Source organism: Sinocyclocheilus rhinocerous, unplaced genomic scaffold, assembly GCF_001515625.1.
Source record: "Sinocyclocheilus rhinocerous isolate Xijiao unplaced genomic scaffold, SAMN03320098_v1.1 scaffold2138, whole genome shotgun sequence".
Lineage (NCBI taxonomy): Eukaryota > Metazoa > Chordata > Actinopteri > Cypriniformes > Cyprinidae > Sinocyclocheilus > Sinocyclocheilus rhinocerous.
The window spans coordinates 350949-359926 of NW_015656024.1; the positions used below are offsets into that span (position 1 = coordinate 350949).

At 40.7% G+C, this 8978-nt stretch overlaps 1 protein-coding gene across 1 annotated transcript in view; it reads right to left on the minus strand.

Annotated features, from left to right (window-relative positions):
• Positions 1-8978, minus strand: part of LOC107719273 (low-density lipoprotein receptor-related protein 8-like) — a 128226-nt gene that overhangs the window by 112168 nt on the left and 7080 nt on the right. The gene's annotated exons all lie outside the window — the stretch shown is intronic.

An 8978-nucleotide genomic window follows, 5' to 3' on the forward strand; every position in this document is an offset into this window, starting at 1 on the left:
TCCGTTATACCGTTCCTGCGGTATGTGCTGTTTTTCATGTCTCCTCAAAGACTGAAAGTTGGTGCAGCAGTCAGTCACGTGTGTGCATGACGGCCGAAGGAGCTGCCCCTGGAACTTACGCGATCGGCAACCGCCCATTTTTTGTCTTAATGCAGCTTGTCACTCTTCTGGACTTGCACAAAATGCGTTGCAATGCAATTATTTTCCAAAATGTAATTTATGTGAAAATATGAAGTCTGTAAACGCCGTTAACACAGGCCAGAGATGCTGAAGACGGACGCAAAGACAAAAATACTGTAGCAGGAAGATCACTCACTCTTCATGATGCACGAACTATTGGAAGAAAATCCTCAATATTGATTTAAACAAATACTACTGTTCCAAATATTCTGTATGTTGCTCAAAAGATATTGTGTCTCAGTGGAATTTTTAAATTTTTTTTACCCAGACATTTAAAATTAAGAGCTGTAACAACAATACCGTGATACCGTGAAACCGTGATATGTTTGCTTAAGGTTATCATACCGTCAAAATCTCATACTGGCCCATGCCTAGTTACACCATGATCAAACAAAACAGGATATGGGCCTGTGCGTTTTTAGAGAGAAGAAGAGGTGTGTGTAAATTCATAGCCAGAAAACTGTTGCATCTCTTTGATAATGTGACACAAAAAGAGCATTTTAGTAGATCAATATTATGGTTTTGTGTTAAGCACAGTAGTTAACATATAGCAAGCAGACGACAGACTGAGCCACCAGATATTGCACTTTCATAAAAGGCTGGAGCGAGTCTTTGAACTTTTCTTGATCTCAAAAGAAATTTAAAATCCAGTCAGCATTTTATTATTACATTCTCTCTAGTCTTTCGGCAGTTTCATCTCATTTCCAACATATCAGTAATGGAATGCAATGGATTTCAAGAGGGAAAAATCAATGTCAGAAGATAATAATGGTATTCTGAGATAAATTTCCATTTTTGTATGAAAGCAGAGAAATAACACAGATGGTAGTCAGTGGTTCTGAAATCGCAACCATTTTGCATTTCTACTTATCTGTGTGTTATGGAGCTCTCGGTCATCATGTATGTGTTACTGATCTATTTTGGCAGAAGCTAATAACATGGATCAGAGAATAATCACTGCAAATTCACTGCAATAACATGTGTGCAGGAAAACACAGCATAAATGTTATAATCATGACCTGTGAGACAATTCAGATCCCCAACAAAACCTTCTTTATCTTTCACAAAACCAGAACATATTTCAACACAATGTCATAAGAAAGAAAGAAAAATATTTTGTTGAATTCTCATTACTTTCATTTTATATATATATATATATATATATTGTGGCAGACTGTCATCGTTGACATGGCCACACACACAGAGCAGCTGGCAAGCAATCAACACACACACCTGACAGAGATCGCCCACTTGTTAACTGGGTCATATAAACACCGTTGGAGGAAGAAGGCAGCAGAGTACGCTCTCCCAGACATACGCTAACGCCTGTGCCCTTTGTTTGCCTTTTCTCCTTACAGAGAGTGATTAATAAGGAAGAACCTAGAAGGATTGGGAAAACTCTCCACTGGTCAAGCTTGTTCCCTGCTGTCTGGCTGAAGCTTGTCATCTTCACTCCACCTTCTCCTGCACTCTCACAGCAGAAGTCCAAGAGCACCAACGCTACGGTTATTCTCACTACTGCACAGGAAATAAACACATCCACTGGGTTGAACGACTTACGTGTCTGCACTCCTCTTTCCCCCCTCTGATCCTGTGACACTGGTGGAGAATGCGGGCATCAGAACAGCGACCACAAAGCCCCCCAAGAGGCAGCTCCTTCCCCCAGTGTGGGAGAAATAATCCGCCACCTCGCTGAAGTCTCCGTGCGGCAGCAGCAGCTATCTGAACAGTTGATGGCTGGCCAAAACCAAGTGGCTGGGGAGCTTGTGCGCCTACGGACGGAGACCGCCACCCGAATCACACCAAGCCAAGGGCTTCAGCACTACAAATCCTCCCTAAAATGACAGATCAGGATGACGTAGAAGCCTATTTTCACACCTTTGAGGTCATTGCAGCACGGGAGATATGGGCCCGTGGTGAGTGGGCACGTCTCCTGGCCCCGCTACTGACCGGCAAGCCACAGCATGTCTATTATTCCCTCCCCCTTGACAATGCTGCTGATTATGTCACACTGAAGAGGGAGATCCTTGCTCAAATAGGACCGTCCCCTGTGTGCGCAGCACAGAAAGTCCACAAGTGGAACTTCGAACCCAGGGTCCCCGTTCGTGTCCAAGCTGCACAACTCACCCGACTGGTCAAACTTGGCTATTGTCTGACCACGCAACCCCAGAATAAGTCGTAGAGAGGGTCACCATGAACCGCCTGTTGCGTGCTTTGCCTCGTCCTCATCGCCGCCCTGTCGGTCTCACCAAACCACAGACTTTGATTGATCTAGTGGAGGCGGTAGAACTGTCAGAAGCTACACTTGCCAGGGATTCAGGGGAGAGAGCTCACCCATTTGTCTGGACGGTCACAGGGGAGAGACGCCTTGTGGATGGGAACCCCAAGACAGTGAGCCTGGAAACCCCCGGGGGAGAATGCCTGATGAACCCATGCCCACAGACCCAAATCTGTCAGTGGGTAAAGCCTGGATGGCGGGCTGCATTGTACATCAAAACATCCCCGATGGTGCCCCAGAGCGAGGGGTCCGAGTCAATGGTCGACGTGTAGGGGCCATTCTCGACACGGGAAGCAGCATGAGCTTGGTTCAACCCCAGCTCCTTGGATCAGGAAAACCGGGCCGTGCCCTCCTTCCTGTCATTTGTGTCCATGGGTACACCAGGTATGTCCCTGCATACACTGTCTCCATTTCGGCTGCCCCAGGTACCTGGTATGTCGAAGTGGGTGTCATCAAGGATCTTCTTGTCCCTCTTCTGTTGGGGAGGGACTGGCCAGGGCTAGACCAGTTACTGAAAAGACCCGAGCAGCCTGCCCGCCGAAAAGGACCCCCTGGAATCAGGAAATCAGGGGGACGCCCGGCTTACCTTGCCTCGGAAAGTGAAAGAGCGGGTGGGTTGACTAATAACAGCCTGGATGTCTTCTCTGATCTATTCCAGCATGTTTTGACAGGGGGATCCCTGGCCCGAGAGCAGTGTGAGGACGACCGACTCAGGCACTGCTGGAAGCAGATCAGAGTTGTAGAGGGAAAAGACCGTCTGACACCCCCCCTCCCCTCTCCGCACTTCATGGTAAAGAATGGCTTGTTATATTGTGTGGCCACTAGGCGGGGAGAAGAGAAGGAGCTCCTCGTCCTGCCAAAAGGGAAAACTGACATGGTGATTTCTCTGGCACACACACACCCAATGGCCGGCCACCTTGCAGCGGAAAACACTCTACAGAGGCTCAGGAACCGTTTTCACCTGGTATCAGTGCAGAGGTGCGACGTTTCTGCCAAGCCTGTCAGGTCTGCCAAAGAACCTCCCCGCAGAAGCCAACCCTAGCTCCACTGGTGCCACTTCCTGTTATTGAGGTGCCATTCACACAAATTGGGATGGATCTAGTAGGACCGCTGCCCAAGTCAGCCCGGGGCCACGAGCACATTCTAGTAATTGTCGACTATACCACCCGCTACCCAGAGGCCATCCCCTTCAGAAGGGCAACCGCAGCAGCCATCGCCCAAGAGCTCTTTTTTTTGTGTAGTCGGGTGGGGATCCCTACAGAGATCCTGACCGAACCAAGGGACCCCCTTCGTCTCCCGGCTAATGGCCGACCTCTGCAAACTGCTAAATGTGAAACATCTTCAAACCTCAGTCTACCACCCCCAGACTGACGGATTTGTGGAGCGTTTTAATCAGACTCTAAAACGGATGTTGAAGAGGGTGGTTGCTGAGGATGGGCGTGACTGGGACCGAATGCTGCCGTACGTGCTTTTTGGAATAAGAAAAGTACCCCAGGCTTCCACTGGTTTCACCCCCTTTGAGTTGCTCTTTGGAGGGCAGCCTCGTCGGCTACTGGACATCGCCAAAGAAGCCTTGGAGCAACAACTAGTGTTGGGCCTGTGAGACCGCCGATACACGATATTATCGTGTTAATTTATTTAATTATTTATTTACTTAGTTTCATTGCTGGAAAGTGAACCAACTCCAGCGTAAGGCTAAAAACAGCCTTTTTAATGTGACTGAATTTCAATTTAACATGATAACAATTCAATAGAAATATTGTAAGTTACTAATTATAATGCTTATATTTCCTCAGTTATTCAAAAAGCAACTACAGAAAACGAGCAAAGACCATTTACATTACCAAAGAACATCATCACAAGCTCAGTCTAGCGCGAGTTTTGCACTTTAAAATACACTCCCGTTAAAATCAGTGAAGCTATCAACACTGTATGATGAATAAATCTCTTATACTTACATCGCACGTACATCATATATATATATAATTTAAAGCGGTTTTAACATAAAGCAGCAACATAACAATACAGTGCCTTACCGCTCTTCAGTTTTTTTACGTTTTGTTATGTTGTTGCCAACATAAACTGCTTTAAATTACTTTTTTTCAGTTAAGTACTGAGTTAAGGGTATGAATACCTGTGCAATGCACATATTTCAGTTTATATTTTTAATATATTTGCAAAAATTTCATATATGTTTACATATAGATAGATAGATAGACATCATGCTAATGTTTGTTGTACTGCCTTAGACTTATGCTGATTTAATTTAAAAACACTGATTAATCATATACGATATTTTAAATAATATAATAGTGATATATTAAAAGTATAAATTATATATTAATATATAGTACAGTACATAGAGTACACTTGTGTAATGTAATCTATATTTTATAGCAAATCTTGACTGTTGATTTTTTATATTGTTGTAAATATGTTACCTTTATTATTGCACAGCTCTGTATATGAAGTTGTATATATTTTATATAAAACGTTATTTGCAAAAGTACACTCTTGTAAAGCGATATATACTATATAGCAAATCTCAACTGCCTGCTTTTTATTTTGGCGCAACATGTAACTATATTACAACTCGGCTCTAATCTGCTAAATGCAATTGTAAGTCATGAAAAAGTACTTCATGAGAAGTGAATCATGAGAATAATTAAAATTACAGGCAACTCAAAAGTAAAATGTCCGGTTGCAGTATCGTAATGAGACTTTGGAAATTAAAAAAACTTTAACTGTTGCGAAAATAATATCACAGTGTAAAAAAAAAAAACTTAATGGTCCTAAAAATAGTCTTCATTCTTATTTCTTGCTTTTAGATTTTAAGGGCCGGATTATAACCTGCACATTCACCCTTAAACTCATCATATGGACCTGACCCACATCACTCTCACCAGATGCATTGTTTATTTTTTTTAGTGTTTGCAGCAGTAACTAAAAAGTGATTTACAGAAAACATTAAGAGACATTTGAATTTAACGGCCGCCTCTCACAAGACTAAAGAAATCCTAAATGTAAACAGACGCCTACTGTCTGCATGATTTTTCCCTAGTATAAACAGCATCATTTACATTTATGCATTTGGCAGACACTAGCTATAATCCAAAACAACTTGGTGGGCATTCAAGCAGTGGTGGTCCCATCTGTGTCTGTGTGATTATATACAGACAGATAGATAGATAGATAGATATAGATAGACAGACAGACAGACAGACAGGTAGATAGACAGACAGACAGACAGACAGACAGACAGACAGGTAGATAGACGGATGGACAGACAGACAGACAGATAGATAGTGTATTTTAAACATGTTCATATTGATTCTAAAATAATAATATGGACCAATAAAATACAATAACAATAATCCAACGCTATTTACCTATCATTTTTAATAGACACTTTATTTTTGGACCATTACTCAATAACTCTGTAAACACTACAGGTGTCATGATGGTCGCGGGTACAGAGGTGCCGGTTTAATTTAACAGAGCTGAGTGCTCTAAAAGTGGCTCACTCACAGATCACCATTTCAAAATCATTTTGATTCAGATGTGACTGAAAGTGATGATATGGTGAGCTGTTTACTTTGCAATTAGTCTGTCTGTTTCAAAAGTCTGACCCAGATTTGCGGAATGTTTGAGAACACGATAGGCCAGCATTATCACATTGACAGAGTAATGAGCCAGACAGTGTGATTGCCTCCTTTTAGGTGAACTTCCACTTCAATCTCGCCGTTACCACACCTAAAAACTTCACCCACACTCTTAAAATAAACATTTCAAAAGGAGGTTTTCACAGCAATGACACTGAACAGCCATTTTTGGAACCTTTCAGTGAACAGTTCTAAAAAGAAAAAAAATTTCATAGTGTGAAGAACATCTAAAGAACCTTTTTCACGATAAAGAACCTTTTGTGGAATGGAAAGATTCCATGCATTTTAAAGGTTCTTTATGGAACCATCAATGCCAATAAAGAACCTTTATTTTTAAGAGTGGTGTTACTTTTGAAAGAGTTTAACATATATTTGACTGAAATATGGGAAACTAGATGCATAATTGCATATCCAGTTTGTCCTCTAAGAATATTAGCATAACAGATTTGCACACACAAGAACGTATGAAGCCATGTGTTATGCATCTGTATATAAATTGGTATAACAGCATTTGCGACTGAAACTACTGCGTGCGACTATGAAAATTTTTTTAGGAGCACCAGTGCGACTGACCCGATCATCATCATACTTGTGATTGCGCTCAGGGGAGCTTCAAATGTTTCTACGTGTTTTAGCACAAGTGCTCCTAAAAAGAAAAGTAAGCGTAGAGCCCTGTATGAGCTGATTCCTTGATGTTAACGTTAAGCTCTCCTGCTCAGCATCCACTAATCTTCCCACAGCATCACCCTGACTAATCACAGATAATGGGTGGATTTGAACCACTGAGCTCCTAATAGCCACATCGGGGTGTTGGCTCATGAACCCAGATCACACAGGAAGGGGAGACACCTCTCAGACTGATTATCTGCTGTAGGAATAAGGAGACTTAGTTCGCTCAAGACACTAACCCCACAAAGGCCTATCCACAGGCATTCACATGTCAAGACTTCTGAGGCAAATCTGGGATTGGTTACTCAAAGTCAGTGAAGTTCTGTTGAAATCAAACTTGCAAAAACACACATCATGGAATTTTCTTTCTCATTAGACATGTGACATGAGACATGAGACATAGACATGACTCTAATGTTCAATATATGGAGCCTCAGTCCGACTCCACACAGAGCATTCATGGAAGCTCAAAGAGATAGTCACCCAAAAAAATTCTGTGGAGCACAAAAGAAGATATTTTATAGAATGTTGGCAATCAAACAGTTTTGGTGACCACTGACAGTTTTGGAACAATAGTAGATGATGACAGAATTTTTGGGGGGTGAATTATCCATTTAGATGAAAAACTGATCACAAACCATCAGGATTCTATCACAAACCATGAGCAAATAACATACGATACGACCACCCAAATTTACACATTTGGCCCATCCTAATGAACAACAATGTGAACTATTTCTGTGTGCAAATATTAGCCAATAACAAAAAAGGGCATTTACATGCAGAAATCTTAACGGTACAGCAGAAAAGAAACATATTCAAAGTCAACATACTGTAATACAGCATTGATTTGTAACCGAAGTGATATTCACCTAGAAAAATTCAGGGTGGGACTTGACAAGGGTGGCTCTCACAAAACCTTTCAAGAAATTTCCAGGTTATGGTTATTTATGGTATCTTCCTCCAAAAAAAGGGGAAAAATACAAAACATATATTGCATAAAACTATGTAATTAGAACTCTTTTTTTGCATTGTGATGACAATTTTCACTACTGTCGCGCTGATAACCTTGTGAGCAGCACGCCAACATACAGTACAGTGCGCTACGGGTGTCCCGAGTTTGAATCCTGACTCGAGGACCTTTCCCAATCCCGCCCCCTATATCTCTCCCACTTCGTCTTCTGTCAGTTCTGATCTGTCCTATCCTAATAATATTGAAAATGACAAAAATAAATCTTGAAAAAAAAAAAAAACATTTTCACCCCAAAGTTTCATTACATTATTTAATTTCATTATTAAGTGCATCTAGTATTTTCTCTCTTTAATTATTTTTAATGAATTCTCATTACTGTAAAGACATGTTATTTTTATTTCTGTACAAATACAGTTTTGTAATAATTTTAAAAATCAAAATAAATTATTTTAAGTAATTAAAGGCAGTACAACAAATGCTAATTTTTCCATGTTACAGTAATGAGAATATGGATTAGAGTGATGACAAAAAGGGTCATTTACATATAGAAATCTTAAAGATAAAATACGTTATTTGGGTAAAATTAGCAATTTGTTTTGAAAATAATGCCGCAATGTAAATTGTAAAACATCTTAAGGCTCTTAATTGTAGACCGTTTTAATAATGTGCACTGTCTGCGTTCTGTGCAATAAACCAGGAACATGCATTACGAAAGTGAAAATTGTGATTTTAGGTTAACCTGAATTCAAAGGGGCAGCATGAGGCTGGAAAATGCATATGTAAATGAAATTACATAACTGCTGCAAGTCCAAGAACCTTACAACAAACCTTGACTATCGACCAAAATGACTAATCGAGCATCTTCAAGCTAAAAACATTAAACAGTACAAAAATGGTGCTAAGCTGTGTATAATATAACTGTACAGTCCTATTTGTAATGCATAATTTGGACAAACATACTTGTTATATTTTGCTACAATTCTCTGAAGGTGAAAGGGTTGCAAATGGTCTCTTCAGTAGTTAAAATTCAGTAGATAGGCCTAGTTATGTGAACATCTCCTTAACTCTACAATGAGAATGCAGACATACCATGTAGGGCTGTCAAAATGGCTGAAAAACAAAATTCGAATTTTGTACTTAAATATTATCAATATTCGATATTATATTCGAATTTAAAAGGCATAATTTCAGTTAGGGGGGAAAAAAAGCTTTTGGC